Below are 23,335 nucleotides of genomic sequence, written 5' to 3'. Positions count from 1 at the left end.
AGGAGTACCTGGGTGGCTCGGTTGTTAAGCGACTGCCTTTGGCTCAGGTCATGAACCCAGGATACTGGAATTGAGCTCTGCATCATGCTCCCTGCTCAGCAGAGAGCCTACTTCTCCCTCTCCCACTCCCCCTGTTTGTGTTCCCTCTCTTGCTGTCTCTTTCTCTCTCTGTGTCAAATAAATAAATAAAATATTTAAACACACACACACACACACACACACACACACACACACAATTCAAATATTTGCAAAGTAACTTGGGAATGAACCCAACATCTCTGTTCTTAGATGATATATTGCTCACTACCATTGTTAGGTCTCTGTCATTCAGACTATCTCAAAAATGTGATTAAAAATGCTTCAATGAAAAAAATGGTTAAAGAATAGTGGTAACTATAAAAGTAGTCTATAAAATGGAAATGCTGCTGATAATTTGATGGTAGAAATGTTGTACTTTGGGAAGTTATGAAAACATACTCTAGTTTTTAGGAGAATGGTAATTTACACTAAAGGATATCTGGGTCAGACTAGATCAGTTAGATTAATATTGAGTGAAGCTAGATCAAAAGTCCACTGTCCTTATTTGGCAGCATGTCTCTGGCTATACCTAACTTCATTCCTTGTTGCTAGCAGGAGGTAACTTCAGGTCTTACTCTGAATGGCTCCCTTCTCTGTTACTTTTATTTTTTTAAAAACTTTTTGTTGTTGTTGTTGTTTTGCTTTGTTTAATTTATTAGAGAGAGTGACCAAGAGAGAAGGAGCAATGGCTGGGGAGTGGAGTCCACTTACTTTCATTACTTTCAAAATATTAATTGCAATTTAAACACTTTTGTGTTAATTGAGATTTATCTTATTCCAGAATCTCCTTTATAAAATTATATAGGAGCCCTCCTCCCCCACAAAAGAACTGTGCAGTAACAGTAAACCCACATTATTTATATATTCTTTAAACCTTCTCATTACTTTACTGCCTGGCATTGTTTGATACATGCCAGTATGACACAAAGGATTGCTAGATATTGAACATTTTATTGTCAAATGATATTAAAGATCTAACCTAAAATATGCCTCCAATCTCTATACTCCTCTATGTTTTATGTTTCTTACTTCTTTTTATAGAAGCTTTATATTTATCCAAGTTAGCTGAAATATTAGTAAATTTGTTTTAAAGAATACTTTTAAAAAGTTTGTCTGTAGAGACAAAAGCAAATAACCATAATTTCATACAGATCTATGGAAAATTATATATACCTTCATAAGGATTTGCCAAGCCATGAGTGGATTTTATATATAACCATGTTAGCAGTACACTAGTTTTATATTTTATTTATTTTAGATAAAGAATGCAGTGCTTGTTCTTAGGAGCAGGAAAAGGAGCAGAGGCGGAGGGAGAGGGACAAGCAGACTCAGGCACAACCAGGGACTCCATCTCATGATCTTGAGATCATGACCTGAGCCAAAACTAAGCGTTGGACCTTAACCACCAGAGCCACCCAGGTACCCCAACCGCACACTAATTTGAAAAAGGAGATAACAGGAGTCAAGATGGCGGAGAAGTAGCAAGCTGAGACTGCTTCAGCTAGCCGGAGATCAGCTAGGTAGCTTATCTAAAGATTGCAAACACCTGAAAATCCATCGGCAGATCGAAGAGAAGAAGAACAGCAATTCTGGAAACAGAAAAACAACCACTTTCTGAAAGGTAGGACCGGCGGAGAAGTGAATCCAAAGCGACGGGAAGATAGACCCCGGGGGGAGGGGCCGGCTCCCGGCAAGCAGCGGAGCAACCGCGCACAAAATCAGGACTTTTAAAAGTCTGTTCCGCTGAGGGACATCGCTCCAGAGGCTAAACCGGGGCGAAGCCCACCCGGGGTCAGCGTGGCCTCAGGTCCCGCAGGGTCACAGAAGGATCGGGGGTGTCTGAGTGTCGCAGAGCTTGCGGGTATTGGAACGGGAAAGCCGGCTGCAGAGACAGAGCCGACTAAGTAAGCTCGCAGCTCGGGGTGACCTTGAACCGGTTGCAGGCTCCGTGAGCTCGGAGCGCGGCCGGAGGTCAGGCAGACGGGAGTGACTGGGCGCTGTTCTCTGAGGGCGCCCTGAGGAGTGCGGCCCTGGGCTCTCGGCTCCTCCGGGCCGGAGACCAGGAGGCCGCCATTTGTATTCCCGTCCTCCGGAACTCTACAGAAAGCGCTCAGGGAACAAAAGCTCCTGAAAGCAAACCCGAGCGGATTACTCACCCCGGCCCCGGGTAAGGGCGGTGTAATTCCGCCTGGGGCAAAGACACTTGAGAATCACTACAACAGGCCCCTCCCCCAGAAGATCAACAAGAAATCCAGCCGAGACCAAGTTCACCTACCAAGGAGTGCGGTTTCAATACCAAGGAGAGCAGCAGAATTCCAGAGGAGGAGAAAGCCAAGCACGGAACTCATGGCTTTTTTCCTGTGATTTTTTTTAGTCTTGCAGTTAACTTAATTTTTTCTTTTTCATTTTTTTTTTTTTTCTTCTCGCCTTCAGGTAAATTTTTTTTTTTAACTGTTACCTTTTTCTTTTTTAACGATTTTTTACTAGTTTATCTAATATATATATTTTTTCTTTTTTACATTTTTCTCAGGTGTTTTCTTTTTTTAAAAATTTTTTTCTTTTCTTTTTATTTTTTTTTCTTTTCTTTGTTCTTTTTTTTTTTCTTTCTTCCTTTTTGAACCTTTTTTTATCCCCTTTCTCCCCACTCACAATTTTGGATCTCTTCTAATTTGGTTAAAGCATATTTTCCTGGGGTTGTTGCCACCCTTTTAGTATTTTACTTGCCCCTTCATTTACTCTTATCTGGCCAAAATGACAAGACGTAAAAATTCAACACAAAAAAAAGAACAAGAGGCAGTACCGAAGGCTAGGGACCTAATCAATACAGACATCGGTAATATGTCAGATCTAGAGTTCAGAATGACAATTCTCAAGGTTCTAGCCGGGCTCGAAAAAGGCATGGAAGATATTAGAGAAACCCTCTAGAGAGATATAAAAGCTCTTTCTGGAGAAATAAAAGAACTAAAATCTAACCAAGTTGAAATCAAAAAAACTATTAATGAGGTGCAATCAAAAATGGAGGCTCTAACTGCTAGGATAAATGAGGCAGAAGAAAGAATTAGTGATATAGAAGACCAAATGACAGAGAATAAAGAAGCTGACCAAAAGAGGGACAAACAGCTACTGGACCACGAGGGGAGAATTCGAGAGATAAGTGACACCATAAGATGAAACAACATTAGAATAATTGGGATTCCAGAAGAAGAAGAAAGAGAGAGGGGAGCAGAAGGTATACTGGAGAGAATTATTGGGGAGAATTTCCCCAATATGGCAAAGGGAACGAGCATCAAAATTCAGGAGGTTCAGAGAACGCCCCTCAAAATCAATAAGAATAGGCCCACACCCCGTCACCTAATAGTAAAATTTACAAGTCTCAGTGACAAAGAGAAAATCCTGAAAGCAGCCCGGGAAAAGAAGTCTGTAACATACAATGGTAAAAATATTAGATTGGCAGCTGACTTATCCACAGAGACCTGGCAGGCCAGAAAGAGCTGGCATGATATTTTTAGAGCACTAAACGAGAAAAACATGCAGCCCAGAATACTATATCCAGCTAGGCTATCATTGAAAATAGAAGGAGAGATTAAAAGCTTCCAGGACAAACAACAACTGAAAGAATTTGCAAATACCAAACCAGCTCTACAGGAAATATTGAAAGGGGTCCTCTAAGCAAAGAGAGAGCCTACAAGTGGTAGATCAGAAAGGAACAGAGACCATATACAGTAACAGTCACCTTACAGGCAATACAATGGCACTAAATTCATATCGCTCAATAGTTACCCTGAATGTGAATGGGCTAAATGCCCCTGTCAAAAGACACAGGGTATCAGAATGGATAAAAAAACAAAACCCATCTATATGTTGCCTCCAAGAAACTCATTTTAAGCCCGAAGACACCTCCAGATTTAAAGTGAGGGGGTGGAAAAGAATTTACCATGCTAATGGACATCAGAAGAAAGCAGGAGTGGCAATCCTTATATCAGATCAATTAGATTTTAAGCCAAAGACTATAATAAGAGATGAGGAAGGACACTATATCATACTCAAAGGGTCTGTCCAACAAGAAGATTTAACAATTTTAAATATCTATGCCCCCAACGTGGGAGCAGCCAACTATATAAACCAATTAATAACAAAATCAAAGAAACACATCAACAATAATACAATAATAGTAGGGGACTTTAACACTCCCCTCACTGAAATGGACAGGTCATCCAAGCAAAATATCAGCAAGGAAATAAAGGCCTTAAACGACACACTGGACCAGATGGACATCACAGATATATTCAGAACATTTCATCCCAAAGCAACAGAATACACATTCTTCTCTAGTGCACATGGAACATTCTCCAGAATAGATCACATCCTCGGTCCTAAATCAGGACTCAACCGGTATCAAAAGATTGGGATCATTCCCTGCATATTTTCAGACCACAATGCTCTAAAGCTAGAACTCAACCACAAAAGGAAGTTTGGAAAGAACCCAAATACATGGAGACTAAACAGTATCCTTCTAAAGAATGAATGGGTCAACCGGGAAATTAAAGAAGAATTGAAAAAAATCATGGAAACAAATGATAATGAAAATACAACGGTTCAAAATCTGTGGGACACAACAAAGGCAATCCTGAGAGGAAAATATATAGCGGTACAAGCCTTTCTCAAGAAACAAGAAAGGTCTCAGGTACACAACCTAACCCTACACCTAAAGGAGCTGGAGAAAGAACAAGAAAGAAACCCTAAGCCCAGCAGGAGAAGAGAAATCATAAACATCAGAGCAGAAATCAATGAAATAGAAACCAAAAAAACAATAGAACATATCAACAAAACTAGGAGCTGCTTCTTTGAAAGAATTAATAAAATTGATAAACCCCTGGCCCGACTTATCAAAAAGAAAAGAGAAAGGACCCAAATAAATAAAATCATGAATGAAAGAGGAGAGATCACAACTAACACCAAAGAAATACAAACTATTATAAGAACATACTATGAGCAACTCTACGCCAATAAATTTGACAATCTGGAAGAAATGGATGCATTCCTAGAAACATATAAACTACCACAACTGAACCAGGAAGAAATAGAAAGCCTGAACAGACCCATAACCAGTAAGGAGATTGAAACAGTCATTAAAAATCTCCAAACAAACAAAAGCCCAGGGCCAGACGGCTTCCCGGGGGAATTCTACCAAACATTTAAAGAATAACTAATTCCTATTCTCCTGAAACTGTTCCAAAAAATAGAAATGGAAGGAAAACTTCCAAACTCATTTTATGAGGCCAGCATCACCTTGATCCCAAAACCAGACAAGGATCCCAAAAAAAGAGAGCTATAGACCGATATCCTTGATGAACACAGATGCGAAAATACTCAACAAAATACTAGCCAATGGGATTCAACAGTACATTAAAAAGATTATTCACCGCGACCAAGTGGGATTTATTCCAGGGCTGCAAGTTTGGTTCAACATCCGCAAATCAGTCAATGTGATAGAACACATCAATAAAAGAAAGAACAAGAACCATATGATACTCTCAATAGATGCTGAAAAAGCATTTGACAAAGTACAGCATCCCTTCCTGATCAAAACTCTTCAAAGTGTAGGGATAGAGGGCACATACCTCAATATCATCAAAGCCATCTATGAAAAACCCACCGCAAATATCATTCTCAATGGAGAAAAACTGAAAGCTTTTCCACTAAGGTCAGGAACACGGCAGGGATGTCCATTATCACCACTGCTATTCAACATAGTACTAGAGGTCCTAGCCTCAGCAATCAGACAACAAAAGGAAATTAAAGGCATCCAAATCGGCAAAGAAGAAGTCAAATTATCACTCTTCGCAGATGATATGATACTATATGTGGAAAACCCAAAAGACTCCACTCCAAAACTGCTAGAACTTATACAGAAATTCAGTAAAGTGTCAGGATATAAAATCAATGCACAGAAATCAGTTGCATTTCTCTACACCAACAGCAAGACAGAAGAAAGAGATATTAAGGAGTCAATCCCATTTACAATTGCATCCAAAACCATAAGATACCTAGGAATAAACCTAACCAAAGAGACACAGAATCTATACTCAGAAAACTATAAAGTACTCATGAAAGAAATTGAGGAAGACACAAAGAAATGGAAAAATGTTCCATGCTCCTGGATTGGAAGAATAAATATTGTGAAAATGTCTATGCTACCTAAAGCAATCTACACATTTAATGCAATTCCTATCAAAGTACCATCCATATTTTTCAAAGAAATGGAACAAATAATGCTAAAATTTATATGGAACCAGAAAAGACCTCGAATAGCCAAAGGGATATTGAAAAAGAAAGCCAACGTTGGTGGCATCACAATTCCGGACTTCAAGCTCTATTACAAAGCTGTCATCATCAAGACAGCATGGTACTGGCACAAAAACAGACACATAGATCAATGGAACAGAATAGAGATCCCAGAAATAGACCCTCAAATCTATGGTCAACTCATCTTCGACAAAGCAGGAAAGAATGTCCAATGGAAAAAAGACAGCCTCTTCAATAAATGGTGCTGGGAAAACTGGACAGCCACATGTAGAAAAATGAAATTGGACCATTTCCTTACACCACACACAAAAATAGACTCAAAATGGATGAAGGACCTCAATGTGCGAAAGGAATCTATCAAAATCCTTGAGGAGAACACAGGCAGCAACCTCTTCGACCTCTGCCGCAGCAACATCTTCCTAGGAACAACGCAAAAGGCAAGGGAAGCAAGGGAAAAAATGAACTATTGGGATTTTATCAAGATCAAAAGCTTTTGCACAGCAAAGGAAACAGTTAACAAAATCAAAAGACAACTGACAGAATGGGAGAAGATATTTGCAAACGACATATCAGATAAAGGACTAGTGTCCAGAATCTATAAAGAACTTAGCAAACTCAACACCCAAAGAACAAATAATCCAATCAAGAAATGGGCATAGGACATGAACAGACATTTCTGTAAAGAAGACATCCAGATGGCCAACAGACACATGAAAAAGTGCTCCATATCACTCGGCATCAGGGAAATACAAATCAAAACCACAATGAGATATCACCTCACACCAGTCAGAATGGCTAAAATCAACAAGTCAGGAAATGACAGATGCTGGCGAGGATGTGGAGAAAGGCGAACCCTCCTACATTGTTGGTGGGAATGCAAGCTGGTGCAGCCACTCTGGAAAACAGCATGGAGGTTCCTCAGAATGTTGAAAATAGAACTGCCCTATGACCCAGCAATTGCACTATTGGGTATTTACCCTAAAGATACAAATGTAGTGATCCAAAGGGGCAAATGCACCCGAATGTTTATAGCCGCAATGTCCACAATAGCCAAACTATGGAAAGAACCTAGATGTCCATCAACAGATGAATGGATCAAGAAGATGTGGTATATATACACAATGGAATACTATGCAGCCATCAAAAGAAATGAAATCTTGCCATTTGCGACAACATGGATGGAACTAGAGCGAATCATGCTTAGCGAAATAAGTCAAGCAGAGAAAGACAACTATCATATGATCTCCCTGATATGAGGAAGTGGTGATGCAACATGGAGGCTTAAGTGGGTAGGAGAAGAATAAAAGAAACAAGATGGGATTGGGAGGGAGACAAACCATAAGTGACTCTTAATCTCACAAAACAAACTGAGGGTTGCTGGGGGGAGGGGGTTTGGGTAAGAGGGTGGGATTATGGACATTGTGGAGGGTATGTGCTTTGGTGAGTGCTGTGAAGTGTGTAAACCTGGTGATTCACAGACCTGTACCCCTGGGGATAAAAATATATGTTTATAAAAAATAAAAATTAAAAAAAAAAAAAGAAAAAGAAAAAGGAGATAACAGATGATATTGGAAACCTCCTCCCAAGGCTTACTATGACATGCCAGAACTAACTCTATGAATCCCAGATATTATCACAACTCCTTCTATTTCTGACTATATAAGAAGAATGGGTAGTGGAAAGAAGGAGACAACAAAAGGTGAAAATCACTCACTTTGAAGGAAGTGAAGTATTTATAATAAGAACTTTTTACTTTGTCTAAAATGAGTTGGGAATATATGGGAAAGGACATTTGGGAGGTCTCCAATATAATCACTTGTGTTTCACAATACCTACAAAAGGAGAGATTGTCTGATTAAATTGAAGAATCTTCAGAGCTACCAATGTTGGAATGATACATAACAAAAAGGTGAGAAGAGACAATAATATGGAGAGTCTAAATAGAAAATAATATCAAAGGGAATAGAAGAGGATAGGAAGGAGAAGCAGAAAACAGAGCTGTACAATTAGTCACTGTTTATGTGTAGTTGTACCTCACCAGAAAAGAGAAGGGTGGATATAGATGATTGGAGACTTATCCATCCTCTATAAGAGAGACTTTATTAGTGGATAGAATGGAAGTGGAGTTGAATAGTATCCCAAACACAATCTCATTCCTTTTCAGATTGATAGAGACCAGTAGATTGTGATGAAATGTGACCAAGCCAGAGTCATGAAGTACTTACCCTGAGTACTAGCATGGTAATTTGCCAAATTGGAACCTTGTTTCCCATATCTTATTTCCCTATCCCCATCCTGTAGGGCAACCACCAGAAGGAAGGAATAGAAAAGGAGTGGAAAAACACACCCCTCTACTCCTAACAATCTGTCTCTCCCAAGCCACACCTCTTACCAATAAGAGAGAAGAAAGCTGTGGATCAGGTGTATGACCAGAAAGTTATTTCATCCACTCAGGATGATTTCACATGAATGCGAAGGAGGATTGTATATGGCCCAATTGTAGGACAGTTATTAGAATAAATGTAAAAGGTTCCAGGTTTATATCCTATTGAGACAGAAACTTGAATAAGCTGGTTATAAAAAATGAACATGACAGCACTACAATCCCGTGCCTTTCAAAAATTGTGCTTTTGTGGTTCTCATAAAGTATAAGGTTGTTGTCACATTCATACAATAATTTATTATATAAATTGGTCCTTATACTGAAACAGAATTGTATCTTTCATGACATGCTATGTGTGACTTTCATGACATATTAAGATAAGTAATGTGATAAAAAGGCAGAGGAAAGGGTTGAAGTTATTGATAGACAGGGAGGGTACCTGTTATAGCAACACATACCTCTTTTGTTTTAATCTTCATTGATCCCAATTGTTAAACTCATAGTAGTATTTGTAGCAAGGAATTTGGGGATTGCTAGGGTAAAATAAAAGGGATTTTGATTTTGAAAATTACTCTTGGAATCTACACATTAAATATGTCAAATGGATTGGAGAAGGGAGATTCGATTGAGGCTGAATTCTGTAAGAGAACAAGAAGGATAAGAGTTGCCAAGACCAATTCAGTATTAAGGATTGGGACATTGGACTGGACTGGTGACCCAGATCCAGTTTCTGAGGAAAGAATTTGTTCTAGGCTCTGGCTTGGGTTCAGTGGAGGGAGGCTTCCATTTTCAAATTTTGTCACCTCTTTCCATCCTGGTTCAGGTCACTATCTTTTGGCTGGGTTAAAATAATAATCTGGTAACTTGTCACTTTAGCATATTGGAAACAGAAGCAGAATTTCTCAATTAAAACATAAATCAGGTTATTATACAACTCTGCTCAAAATCTTCCCATGGCTTCTAATTTCAACCAAAGTGTAAAAAAAAAAAAAATTATAATGGCCCACTGGGACTACAAAATTTGACCTACCAGCATGACTCCATTACCTGCCTAACCTCATTTCTTATTAACTCCCCTTACTGTTTCTTTTCCAACTCCGTCCATATAAACCTCTGCTGGTCTCTGCACCCAGCAGGCCTTAGGAGCTGTAGAATGGTTCTGCATTTCTTCTACCTAAAACACTCTTCTCTCAGATATGTAACACATCCTCACTTCCTTTAGGTCTTTTCTCAGTATCAACCGGAACACTCTATTTATATTTGCTGTGTATCTCACCCAGTCCCCATCCTGGTGCTTCCAGTAAGTCTTCCCTGCTCTTTTTAAAATATTTTTTTCCATAAATCTCATCAATTTCTAACATAGTAAAGAATTAGGCTAATGACATATTTACCATGAATTTGGAACCCTTGAGTCCTGAAAGAGGTCACTAAAATAATTAAGATGACATAATTAAAAAATATGTTTATCAACTAACAATTGGTTTTATGATATTAAAATCTATAAAATACTCCTATTAAAAAGTACTCTTAAAGTTATTTCTGTAGAATAAAAATAGCATCCATATGAATAATAATTTAAGATTAATTTTTTAGATTATATTAATGTTAATAATATATATGAACATTAAAACAGAATAGTTACTGTTGGTACATATCAAAATTCTTTTATAATTTCCTCAGCTATATCTGTCTTTAGAACTCTGCCATGACATCTTTTCAGTATGGAATTATTTACGTTTTTCATGGAATTTCTTAGAGAATGTTGATAAGGAATATGTTGAAACTCACCATCAGGAACACCTGGGTGGTTCAGTTGGTTAAATGTCTGCCTTCGGCTCAGGTCATGATCCCAGGGTCCTGGGAAGAGTCCTGTGTCGAGCTCCTTGTTCAACAGAGAGCCTGCTTCTCCCTCTGCCTGCTCTGCCTGCCACTCCCCCTACTTATGCTCTCTCTGACAAACAAATAAATACAATTTAAAAAAATAAAAAAATAAATAAAAAGTAATAAACTCACCATCACCTTTCATAAAATATGTAAACCAGTATTAGAGTTTTCATTTTCCATGTTTTGTTGTTGTTGTTTTTGTTCTTATTTTGAGCCCACTGATGCCAAAAGGAATTACTGAACAATGAAAAGGGTTACCAAACAATAAAATAAAAAAATAAAATGAAGTAAAAATTAAATAAAATATAGATTTAATTATATGGTAAATAACAAAACATTTTAGTAAGATCATTCAGATTTCTAACAGTATTCGTTATTAGGACACTTGGAACTTTTTATTGCCACATATAAGTCTGCAACTGCAGCCTGAAGCCTGGTAGAGTGCAAGTGGATGGCAGCATTGATTATTTTTGCACATCCCAACAGAAGAAACTATTTTATACGTGTGTGTGTATGTGTGTGTGTGTATAATGACAATGGCAAATACTGATGAGGCTACATAGAAACTGAATTTCTTAACATTGATTATAGGGATGTAAAATGGTACAGCACTCTGGGAAACAGTTTGATATTTTCTTATAAAAATAAACATGGAATGGGATGCCTGGGTAGCTCAGTCAGTTAAGCATCCGTCTTCCGTTCGGGTCATTATCCCCACAGTCCTAGGATCGAGCCCTATATTGAGCTCCCTGCTCAATGGGGAGTCTGCTTCTTCCTCTGCCTGTGCTCCCCCCATGCTCGCTCTCTCTCTTTCTCAATAAATAGATAAAAAAGGATATACATAAGACTCAGAAATTTTATTTATCTCAGGAAATTGAAAACTAACTTATGTTCACTGTAGAGTCTATACATGAATGTTCATAACAGCTTTATTTGTAATAGCCAAAACTTTGAAACAACTAAAATGTCCCTCCGTGGTTTAACTAATTGTCATATATTCATACCATCGAATACTGCTTAGCAATAAAAAAGGAATGAACTGGTGATACACACAACTTGGATGTATCTCGAGGACATTATGCTGAGTGAAAAAAGCCAAATGCAAAAAGTCAAAACTGCGTACTTCCATTTATTAACATTCTTGAATGATGAAATTATAGTGGTGGAAAACAGACTCCTGATTGCCAGGTTTTATTTAGGGACTATGCCAGGGAGGAGGACTTACATGAATATAAAAGTGAGGCAGAGGGAGATCTTTGTGGTGAAGGAATCTTCTGTATGTTGGTTACAGAAGTTGTTACACCTACCTACACATATGATAAAGTGACAAAGAACTATGCACATACATTATACCAATATCAAATTCCTGGTATAGATGGCATGCTATAATTGTGTAAGTTGTAACTACTGGAGGAAACTGGTAAAGTGCACATAGGTCCTTTCTAGACTTACTTTGCAACCTCCTATGACTCTAAAATAGTTTCTAAAAACAGGAATCTAGTTTTTCCAAAAACATATATATGTGTATGTGTGTATGAATGTGTGTATACCTGTATGTATGTGCATATGCCTGTGTGTACATGTTATATGTATATGTACATATACACTCACATATATACACATAAAATACTATAAATACATTAGACTGAATGCAAATCAATGACAATAATCACATACTGGTATTCTCTTGGGAATCTGGGTCTATATTAGTTCATATTTATTTTTTGTGTTACTTGTATGATATCTGTCCTCCTCTACTAATTGTAAGTTTCAGGAGGACAATGAATGTTGTCTGTTTTTGTTCACTGTTGAATCTAAAGAGATTAGATCAATCCTTGGATATGTGATCTACTCAGTGAAAATCTGCTGAGTGAGATGAATTAGATAGTAGATTCATCACTTTAGCATGGTAATTCATGAAAGGATAGACATAGTCTGAAATCCTGATCATGAGAATAATTATGATCATACCAAAGCATAATCATACCAAAGCATCTTTTTATCTCCTACCTTCCCATTAGATCTTATGTTTCATTCCCAAGTAAGTGCAGGTACACAGTTACTCTGTTGCTTTTTTAAAGTTCTAAGAAAACAAAACCAAAGGTGTCTTAGCCTTGGAGTATGTAATTTGGCAACGTAAAACATAGCAATAACTTTAAAAAAATACAAAAAGTACGAAGTTCTTTTGTGTTTTAATTATGTTTCAGTATTTTACAAGAAGTAGACTTTTCCAAAAGACAGCTTACTTTACATTAATTTGGGAATAGGATATATGGGAAGCAAGATTGGAGTCATGGTTTAGTTACATTGCTTGGGCAATTTGGGTTGTAAGGAGACTGAGCAGAAAGAGCTGAAGTCTCATAAATGTTATGGTGGAATATTTATAAACCTTTCAAGGTCTTTCATGGTCTTATCTTTTGGTCAGCATGGGCCTTGAGGCCAATATGCTAAGCCAGATGTTAGAAAACAGATATTACTCTCTGAAGTTTCCCCCTGCTTGTTGTGCTCTCTCCCAGGTGTGCACTCTCTATCAAATAAATAAATAAAATCTTAAAAAAAAAAAAAAGAAAAAAAAAAGAAGAAGCAGAAGAAGATGTAGAGACAAAAGGATGAAAGGATGCAGTCAGTTATTCTTGGCATTTGGGTCTTTGTCTAGGAATCTTTTGGTAGAAGTTGTTTACATATAGAAATCTGCTGCCAGATCAAAGCTTCTTGGGAATCCATTTCCTTCATGATGTCATTTACTCTAGAGTATCTTGAAGATTCTCAATTATAGCCCTCTGAGCTGTCAATAACTCCAGGTCATGGGAATGATTTGAATTATTTCAACTTGGCAGATGCAGGTCCAGGCATCCAATCCTTGTATTTCAATAGCTGTATTTGTAGTAGTACATAATAAGGTTCTTCCAAAAAAATTCAAGAGCAGTCTTAGATTGATATCATTTGGCCTTCAGATTGAAGGTTGTATAAAAAATGTATAAAAATGGGGCTTTTCTCCAGGCAGAGAGTAACTTGGTCATTTTTTTGAAAAACAAAAAAATTTTCAATTTTGCTTTTTGTATTTATGGAGAAAAAAGGAACTATAAACCTTTTCCCTTATGCATAAATATTTTTGAAAGATTTTACTTATTTGTCAGAGAGAGACCACACGCACAAGCAGGGGGAGAAGCAGGGTCCCTGCTGAGCAAGAGCCTGATGAGGTGCTTGATCCCAGGACCCCAGTATCATGAACTGAGCTGAAGGCAGTAACGAGGCATCCCTAAATATATTAAAATATAGTCAAGATTGTTAGAATGTTTAACATGTTTCATTATTTTCGTTTAGTTATTCATATTCATATTGATATTTTTTTTAAGATTTTATTTATTTGACAGAGAGAGAGAGAGAGAGATCACAAGTAGGCAGGGAGGCAGGCAGAGAGAGGAAGAAGCAGGCTCCCTGCTCAGGACCCGTGGGGCTCTATCCCAGGACCGTGGGATCATGACCCAAGCCGAAGGCAGAGGCTCTAACCCACTGAGCCACCCAGGCTCCCCCATATTGATATTTTATAACCTACATGTAACTATACATGTGTAGGATAAGATATATGCAAATATATAATTATTTATATGCATGATAATATCAAACATTGCTTTAGCTTAAGTTTATATATAGCTTTAATATATATAGCTCCAATATAATGAACACTATCAATATACCAAAATGATGCATATTTTATATTCATTAGTCTATCTTAATAAAATATGATCATTTCCTTAAGAAAATGACAGGTCGTATCTATGATTTTTATGTATTCTTGTATCTAGATAGCAATACTTAATATAATTTCAAATATATATAGTAACTCTCATCTTTTATTAAAACAACCAAGTTTTGTTTCTCTAAACCAAGAAAAAACTAGAAGTTGGGACATTCAAATGTCTTAACTGTTTTTCTTAATGGACAGATAATTTGTGTTACCTTTATAGATATATGAATGCAAATAGATCACCTAAAGACATTTTGATACACTGACAAATTTTAGCTCTTCTGCAATGCCTAAAGATAAACTAAAACTAAATCTAGTGACTAATTTGATGATTATTTTTTACTTTTAATTTCCAGTTATCCCAATATCAGTGACTAATTAGTACAATTTAATGTTAATGCAAGCTATTAAATTTGATTAAAAATATGAAAGTTATAATTTACCTGTATACATTAAGTCCTTATGATTTATGACATTATAAGAAATAAGATTAAATACTTTAAAACATACATCATTCAAATTTCATTTAAACATAATTTTATGTATTTAAAATCTTAAACAGTTACAGAAATAACAGTAACTTCTTTGACCCATAAAACCATTGTAGACATTTTGAAATGTTAAATTATCTGATTTTAAGATTAGAGTAGTATCAACTAAAATATTATATAAACATTAATATTTATAATAAAATCTGGAAGAATATATAGAATAGATTTTAAACAAATATTATTAACTTACTTAATGTATTTATCAGAAATATTAAAAGAATATTTTCATAACAAAATCCATATATTTATATTGACCTAACTAAATTTTAAAGATTTTAATGCTTAGAAGCTATTAGGTTTTCCTTTAATCAGAGTTATAAGTTTGACTTTCTGTAATCAACATTGTATGAGAAAAGAAACAAAACTTATTAACTTTGTGTACTTTTTTTAAACTTTACTCTCTACCCGGAATACATATTTCTAGATTACACATATAATGACACAAAAACATTTTTACAGATTGGTGTGCAAAATTTTCAAAAGAATAGAGAAAGGAGTTCGAGAGGCAGTAAAAATAGATAAAGAATTCAGAGGAGCTAGCTTTAGACATATTAGAAATTTTCCTTGTAAAAAGCTATTTATCCAAAAAAAGCAGCTAATTGTCTTGCTTTTTAAATGAGTCAAAAGAGATCAGATGAAGAAAATCTCTTTTTATATACATGTATATATATGTGCATACATATGCAACTCCCCCACACACACACACAGCAAAGATTTGTTACAGTTCATTTAAATAAAGTAACCTCTTTCTTGTTATGATTTCTTAAACACAGGAAAGGCCATCTTCTCATCGGGGTATCTTCTTTTTGTTTTAAGGTGCCTGTGAAATTAACAAAATTGCTCATTGTAAAGTACTAAGTGATCCTTGTAATTCTAAATTTCCTTGGTAAGATATAAAAAGCACTTATACACCAACAGAAAAATAGGATAAGGGTATGAACAGTTTTTGTGTATATATATATATATATATATATATATATATATACACATAGATGCTAATATAATAAATGCAGAGAAATTATTAAAAGACATTGGCCACTTTTATAATACATTTTACAAATATTTTCTCTCAAGAGTTTTTATGACTTTTAATTATATTTATAATATTTTTTTGTCATATAGAATGCGTTAACAGTTTGCTTATATATAAAATTCAACATAAATAAATTTGGACCAAATTAAGGAAAACAAACAAACAAAAAAAAACTTCCTTGGTAAAAGTTCTCCAAATATCCAAATATCTGTACCATTAGCAGGATAATACACATGCACATGTATGGCTGGAAATGTCAACATCAGTATCTTACCTGTGTGTTCAAAAGCACTGCAGAAAAGTAAAGGCAAGCCAAAGTGGGAGTTCTTAACTGAAGACTGTTACTGTTAATGCTCAAGCTGCCAATAACAAGGTAGAATGCAAGAGAGAAGCAGCACTCATATGGCAGTCTATGCTTGGGGCCCTAAGGGGCATTGGCAGTCGGTCTGATACATCCTTCCTCTTTAAAGTAGAATCACAAATTCAGTACTGATGGAGCCATGGCACCAAAAGTGAAGGAGGGAGACTCACAAGCACACTTAACTCTTTATTAGCTCAAATTTTCATTAAATCGTAGCAAATGTGAGAATAGCTTTAAAATGAATATTTCTGAGAAACAAGAAGCTTCAAGATTTAACAGGATAGAGGAAGAAATATCAGTGTTCAGTTTTGTTATGAGAATTGTTCACTGTCCAACTTTGTAGCAAGTAAGAGGAAACATAGGTTTTGTTCACTGGGGAATAAGACATAGGGTCAAAAGACTGGAGTCATGGATTAGAAGCCATTGGTTGGCCAGCTTGGGTTGGTCAGTGTAGGTAGGGAGGTAGGTGTAATAGCTGGGGTCAAGTGATGGCAAAGGTCAAAGAGGGTGTATTTTAATCTGTCATGAACTGTTACACATTCAATCTACAGTTCTAAGCACATTTAAAAGGGGGAACATATTGCTTCTATCTCTACACACACACACAATCTTTTCCCTTAATCTATATGGCATTGTATAGCCTTTCTCCTTTTTTCTTTAAAAAAATATTTATTTATTTATTTTAGACAGAGAGTGGGTTGGAGGAGGCAGAGGTAGAGGGAAAGAATCCCAGGCAGACTCCCTGCTGAATAGGAAGCCCCAATGTGGGGCTCAGTCTTATAACCCTGAGATTCTGACAGGAGCCAAAATCAAGAGTTGGACACTAAACTGACTGAGCCAAGCAGGCATCCCTAAGTTTTCTCCTTTTTAAAACTTATCCCACTTCCTTTTTTCCTGGAAAGAATTAGCAGACCCAAGCTAGAAACCTTCCTTTGGCATATGATACTGGGCAAATCACTTACCTTCTTCTTCTTTTTTTTTTTTTTTTAAGATTTTATTTATTTATCTGACAGAGTGAAGGTCACAAGTAGGCAGAGAAGCAGGGAGGGAGAGAGAGAGGGGAAAGCAGGCTCCCCACTGAGCAGAGAGCTGGATACAGGGCTTGATCCGGGGACCCTGACTGAGATCATGATCTGAACTGAAGGCAGAGGCTTAACCCACTGAGCCACCCAGGTTCCCCATCACTTACCTTCTTAGTTGATTTTTTTTTTAAGTTGTAGAAGAAAATAAAGGGTTGATCAAGAAAGAGTAACCAGAAATGGAATCAAAAGACAGTAGAATCTTAGAGAAGTTATCATAATTCAAATAGAAGTTGTCCTAATGGTTTTTACTTTCACTATCCTATACACAAAACATCAGACACCTAGTTTAATTTCCCAAATGTGATATTTCTTTGCTGGAATAGAGTAATTTGGGGTTTTGCCATCACATGTTAGTAACTCCTTAATGCATTACTCAATAGCCTCTTCTCACTTCTGTCATAGGCAAACAGGTTAGGCTGAGTTCGTGCAAAGAAATTAATTATAATCATAGCATTTATTAATGAAAAAATCAATAAAGAAATTTCAGTAGACACCATTGACTTTATTTACTGAGTCCTTTTCAGAACATGACCCCCCTCAAAATCATAAGTATATCCTAACATTGCCAATTCTCATCTAAGATACTAAGATATTACATTTGTATGTATTATAAACAATATTTTACTTACCTGAATAGATTTTTTCAACCTCTCCTGATTTGTTCCAACCTTGGAAAATACAAAGAGAATGAACTGTAGCTGCCTTTCTTGGGGGAGGGAGGGAAGCCCAGGCTATGGTTTTTTTTTTTTTTTTTTAAGATTTTTATTTATTTATTTATTTGACAGAGAGAAATCACAAGTAGTTGGAGAGGCAGGCAGAGAGAGAGAGAGGGAAGCAGGCTCCCCGCTGAGCAGAGAGCCCGATGCGGGACTCGATCCCAGGACCCTGAGATCATGACCTAAGCTGAAGGTAGCGGCTTAACCCACTGAGCCCCCCAGGCGCCCCCCAGGCTATGTTTTTTTCATCAATAAAAAGGTACCTTGAATCACAGGGGGAAATTCTGTGACTTCTTTTGTGACTGAAAGATTTCTTTATGATTTTCAATAAAAGTTCTTAAGACAATGGATATCTTCCATAAGCACTATGTAACTAAGTATTAATTTTATAGTGGTCTTCTGCATGTGTGAACTGATTCAGATTCCCTTAAGAGATTCCTGTAAGTGTGATCTACAGCATATTCATCTAGGTCATTCATCTTAATCTTCTATCAAAGAAAAATAATGTTTCATGTGAGAGCATTTTAAAGTGACTGATGAGGATATTGAAAGAACAATAAATTGCTGGTCATAATGAAAATATATTTATGTGCTAAGTGAAAATCCTTCTCTAGTAGCTCTACTTTATTTAGAAAAAGAAGAAAGAGAGCATAAGAAGCAATGACCTCAGATACCCCTGCCCTGCTTTGTTTGCTGTGACAAGCCCTGATAGGTACTGACTCCAATAGACTTACCAGAAGCCAAGCGACATGGATGTAACCAGCATATTGCCATTTTGTTCTCAGGGCACACCTGTAAATTGCAGTGTATTTCATCAATGTAACTTACAACAAACAGAATTAAATGTACATTTTTTTTCCTTACTTTTCCTTACTTCCTATATCATAATGATTTGCTTACTGCTTTGCTCTCTATGTCGCTCTCCTCTCACCAACCACATACGATCTGGCCACCTTCACTTCCCTCAAATATACACATTTCGTTTCCACCTAAGCATTTTAGTACAAGCTATGCCTTCCATTGTATAAGCTAACTCTTTCATTTGTAAATCATTTCATATGTACACATACCTGGGAAACATGGAAAAATGTCCAGATTTTGAACACTGGTCATTGAAGCAGAGGTTCTCTATTTTAAACCAGTAACTAAGGGAGCCTGGGTGGCTCAGTGAGTTAAGCCTCTACCTTCGGCTCAGGTTATGATTGCAGGGTCCTGGGGGTCCTGGGATTGAGCCCTGCATCGGGCTCTCTGCTCAGTGGAAAGCCTGCTTCCCCCTCTCTCTATGCCTACTTGTGATTTCTTTCTCTGTCAAATAAATAAATAAAATCTTTAAAAAAAAATGACTCCTTTTGAAACAAAACAAAACAAACAAAAACATAAGAGAGTAAAAGCCCATATATATCTGTTGAATAAATACATAAAATAGCAACACAAGGAAATGTTGAAAGCATAATACATATAATAAGAGGATTGTCATGAAATACAAATTGCATTATAATTTATTTAAAGTACCCAAACTTTATATCAGAGAGGATTTTTTTTTAAGATTTTATTTATTCATTTGAGAATGAGAGTGAGAGAGAGAGAGAGAGAGACAATGAGCGGGGAGAGAGACAGAGGAAGTGGGAGAAGCCGACTCCCCATTGAATGGGGAGCCAGACACAGGACTGGATCCCAGAATCTTTGGGATCAGGACCTGAGCCAAAGGAAGATGCTTAACCTACTGAGCCACCCAGGTGCCTCATAAATCAGATAGTTTCAGTGAGAGACAGAATGAAAAAAGTGCCTGGGTCTTGAGGATGTATGAAGAGGGAATATTAAAATCTTTAAGGAATCATAGGCAATTTCTATTTACATATGCCTGTTACGTTTTCTCTGTTTTTGATAACTTACATCACCTAATTTAAGCTAACAGACTTTAAGTTAGGTATTATTGTCACCACAATTAAGAGATAAGAAAACTGAGGAACAAAGAAATTAAGTAACTTTCCAGAATCATTCAGTTAGTAATAATGTTCATGCAGGATAAGTATTTTACATTTTACCCTTGCTATGACTACTTCAGTAATCATCGTAGCTCTAGCTTCACTGAGCTTAAGTTACATTGAAAACAAATAAAATTGCTCCAACATTATCCCATTTATCTAGTTCACTATGTGTTTTTATATTCTGCTTATCTCTCATCTTCCCTGACTCTTTGGTCATAGTTTTTCTCTATGTCTCCAATCCTTGAACCCTCATTAGGAACACTGACAGTATTATAGAATGGTAAAATGGTTTTGGTGTCTTGACTCTGAGATCCAGCAGTCCTGAGTTGGATATCTGACTCCATAACTAAATAGGAGTATGATTTTGATCAAATAACTCTAATATTTAACAACTTTTGTTACATAATATTGGGGAAGTTTAGAGAGTATTGTGAAAATATATGTAAATGAAAAAATATATGTGACTCAATATGTTGCTTGTTACCTAGTAGATACTACTTTTGGCATATTAATATTCTTTGGCTGGGACATACAGTGTCCCTGATGCAGTCAGTGCTTGTAGTGACCATCCTACACTACACATTTGGAGGGTGAGTGTGGTCATCTTTTAATCTTTTTGTCAAATACTTGTGATTGTCCCACTTGGCTGGGACAGCTAGCTGTGGCTAATGCTTTGGACAATGAAATCTATGAGTGATTGTCTGCATCTTTGTTTGGCAAATGTAACTGAAGTTAGTGAATGACTTAGCATCTTCCATTCTCCCAGATAGAGTGGTTGGAAATGTTCTACGTAGTGGATGCCCTCTTAGCCTGAGACCTGGAACCAGAGGATGTGGGGCACAGTCTCCAGCAGACTCTGTGATGGGCACATAGTATAAGAAAGAAAAAAACCTTATTGCTAAAATACTACTAAGATTTGGGGGTTTTAACATCATAACACCATAATTTAGCCTATCTGGACTGATGCAGAGCACATAAGACTTTTTTAGCATCCTCATCTAAGATTTCACTAGGAGAAGGATAATCTGTTTGTTCTAGCACATAAAATATTTTTTTTTTAAGATTTTATTTATTTATTTGTCAGAGAGAGAGAGAGAGAGAGAGAGAGAGAGCACAGGCGGACAGAGTGGAAGGCAGAGGCAGAGGGAGAAGCAGGCTCCCTGCAGAGCAAGGAGCCCGATGTGGGACTCAATCCCAGGACGCTGGGATCATGACCTGAGCCGAAGGCAGCTGCTTAACCAACTGAGCCACCCAGGCGTCCCACATAAAATATTTTTTAACACAAAGTGTGTTTTGCATCTTCTCTTTACTTATTTCTTTTTTTTTTCCTCTTATTTCTTAATTTAAAAACTTCTCTGAAAGAGGAAAATGGCTCTGTTGAAGATAGTCTGAGTTTCAGGATCATGGGGATTAGAGAAACAAGGGCTATCTCTGTAACAAGGGATATGTAAATAACTCCAACTGAGTAGAGTAAAGACATTCCTCAGAATTTAGAAATCATTTTTCTCATTATTCCACATGAGCATGATTATCAAAGTATATAACCAGGGATAGGTGAGGTCAGTGACCATGTCAAATTTGGCTTTTGCTATGTAAATTCATAAAACAAAAAGTAAATGTAAATACTGGCACTTGTCCATAATTATATTGTGGTTGATAAAGATTAATGTTCTAACCAGATTTTGATACTGTGAAGAGCATGGAAGTTTTTCTGATTAAGCTGTGTGTTGGGAACTTAACTATGTCATTTATGGGGCTACCTAGAACCACCTAGAGTTAACTGTAGGAAGATTTGAATCAAGAATAGCCATCCTGGCATTCCTGGGTGGCTCAGTGGGTTAAGCTTCTGCCTTTGGCTCAGTTCATGGTCTTGGGGTCCTGGATTGAGCCCTTGCAGATAGCTCTCTGGTCAGCAGGGAGCCTGCCTGCCTCTCTGCCTACTTGCGATCTCTCTCACTGTCAAATAAATAAATAAATAAATAAATAAGAATAGCCATCCTAAACCTTGACATTCCCCCAAATATGTTTATTATTTATGCTTAAGTTCTAATATGACACCATTTATGAATAACAAAGAAAGTATTTGATACAACAAAGATATGTTGTATTCTTAAGATTCTTCCAGAGAAACAAACTAAAGAGATAAACAGTTGACATTTCAACTATATTGTTGTTCAGAGGTCAACAATACTAACTTTAAGCTAGTTCTAGGTATTTGCTCATACTTTGTCTCTTCTAACTGAAATGATATTCTCCTTAGTGGCTCCTTCTCCCCTCAGATACCTCAGCACATAGTTCATATCTTTATTGTAGAAAACTAAAATGTTGTAATTTATTTTTTCTAGTTTACTTTATTATAAGAATACAGTATGCAATACATGTAATATACAAACATGTGTTAATCAACTGTTTTTGTTTCTGATACAGCTTCAAGTCAACAGCAGGTTATTGGTAGTTAAGTTTGGGGGAAGTCAAAAGTTATACATGGACTTTTGATTGCATGGGGTGTCAGAGCTCCTAATCTTCATATTGTTCAAAGATTCTATACATATATGTATATATATGATAGATTTTAAGGAATTGACACATGCATTTGTGGAAGAAGCTGGCAAATCTAATATTTGCAGGGTAGGCCAGCAGGTTGCAAACCCAAGAAAAAGCTGATGTTGCAGCTAGAATCTGAAGATACTCTAAAGACAGAATTCCTCCTCATTGGAGAAGGTCAGTCTTTGTTTTGTTTTGTGTTTTCTTAAGGCCCTCAACTGATTAGATGAAGCTTATCTTCTAGGAAAGTAATCTGCTAGTAATCAAGGACTACTGATTTAAATGTGATTTTCATCTAAGAAAACACCTTCACAGCAATGTCTAGGCTAATTTTTGACCAAATATTGGATATTGTGGCCTAGCTAAGTGGAAACATAAAATTTAAATATATTTTTTTTTTCTTAAAGATTTTATTTATGTATTTGACAGACAGAGATTACAAGTAGGCAGAGAGGCAGGCAGAGAGAGAGGAGGAAGCAGGCTCCCCGCTCAGCAGGGAACCCGATGTAGGACTCGGTCCCAAGACCTGAGATCATGACCTGAGTTGAAGACAGAGGCTTTAACCCACTGAGCCACCCAAGCGCCCCAAAATTTAAATATATTAAACCTTTAAATGTTCAGTGACTTTTTTGTAAATATAGTGTTTTATTTTTTTATTCTC

General features: G+C 36.7%; 1 long non-coding RNA gene across 1 annotated transcript in view; it reads left to right on the top strand.

Moving 5' to 3' along the window:
* The window catches only part of LOC309864287, an 83,588-nt gene extending 82,097 nt beyond the window's left edge, over nucleotides 1-1,491 (top strand). The window contains exon 4 of the long non-coding RNA XR_014311434.1: nucleotides 1,337-1,491. This is a non-coding gene — a long non-coding RNA (uncharacterized lncRNA). The remainder of the gene's footprint in view (nucleotides 1-1,336) is intronic.
* The last annotated feature ends 21,844 nt before the right edge of the window (nucleotides 1,492-23,335 follow it).

The sequence above is a fragment of the Mustela nivalis genome (assembly GCF_964662115.1).
Source record: "Mustela nivalis genome assembly, chromosome: 5".
Lineage (NCBI taxonomy): Eukaryota > Metazoa > Chordata > Mammalia > Carnivora > Mustelidae > Mustela > Mustela nivalis.
The sequence above is the reverse complement of the archived record's forward strand: the minus strand, read 5'-3'. Positions and strand labels throughout refer to the sequence as shown.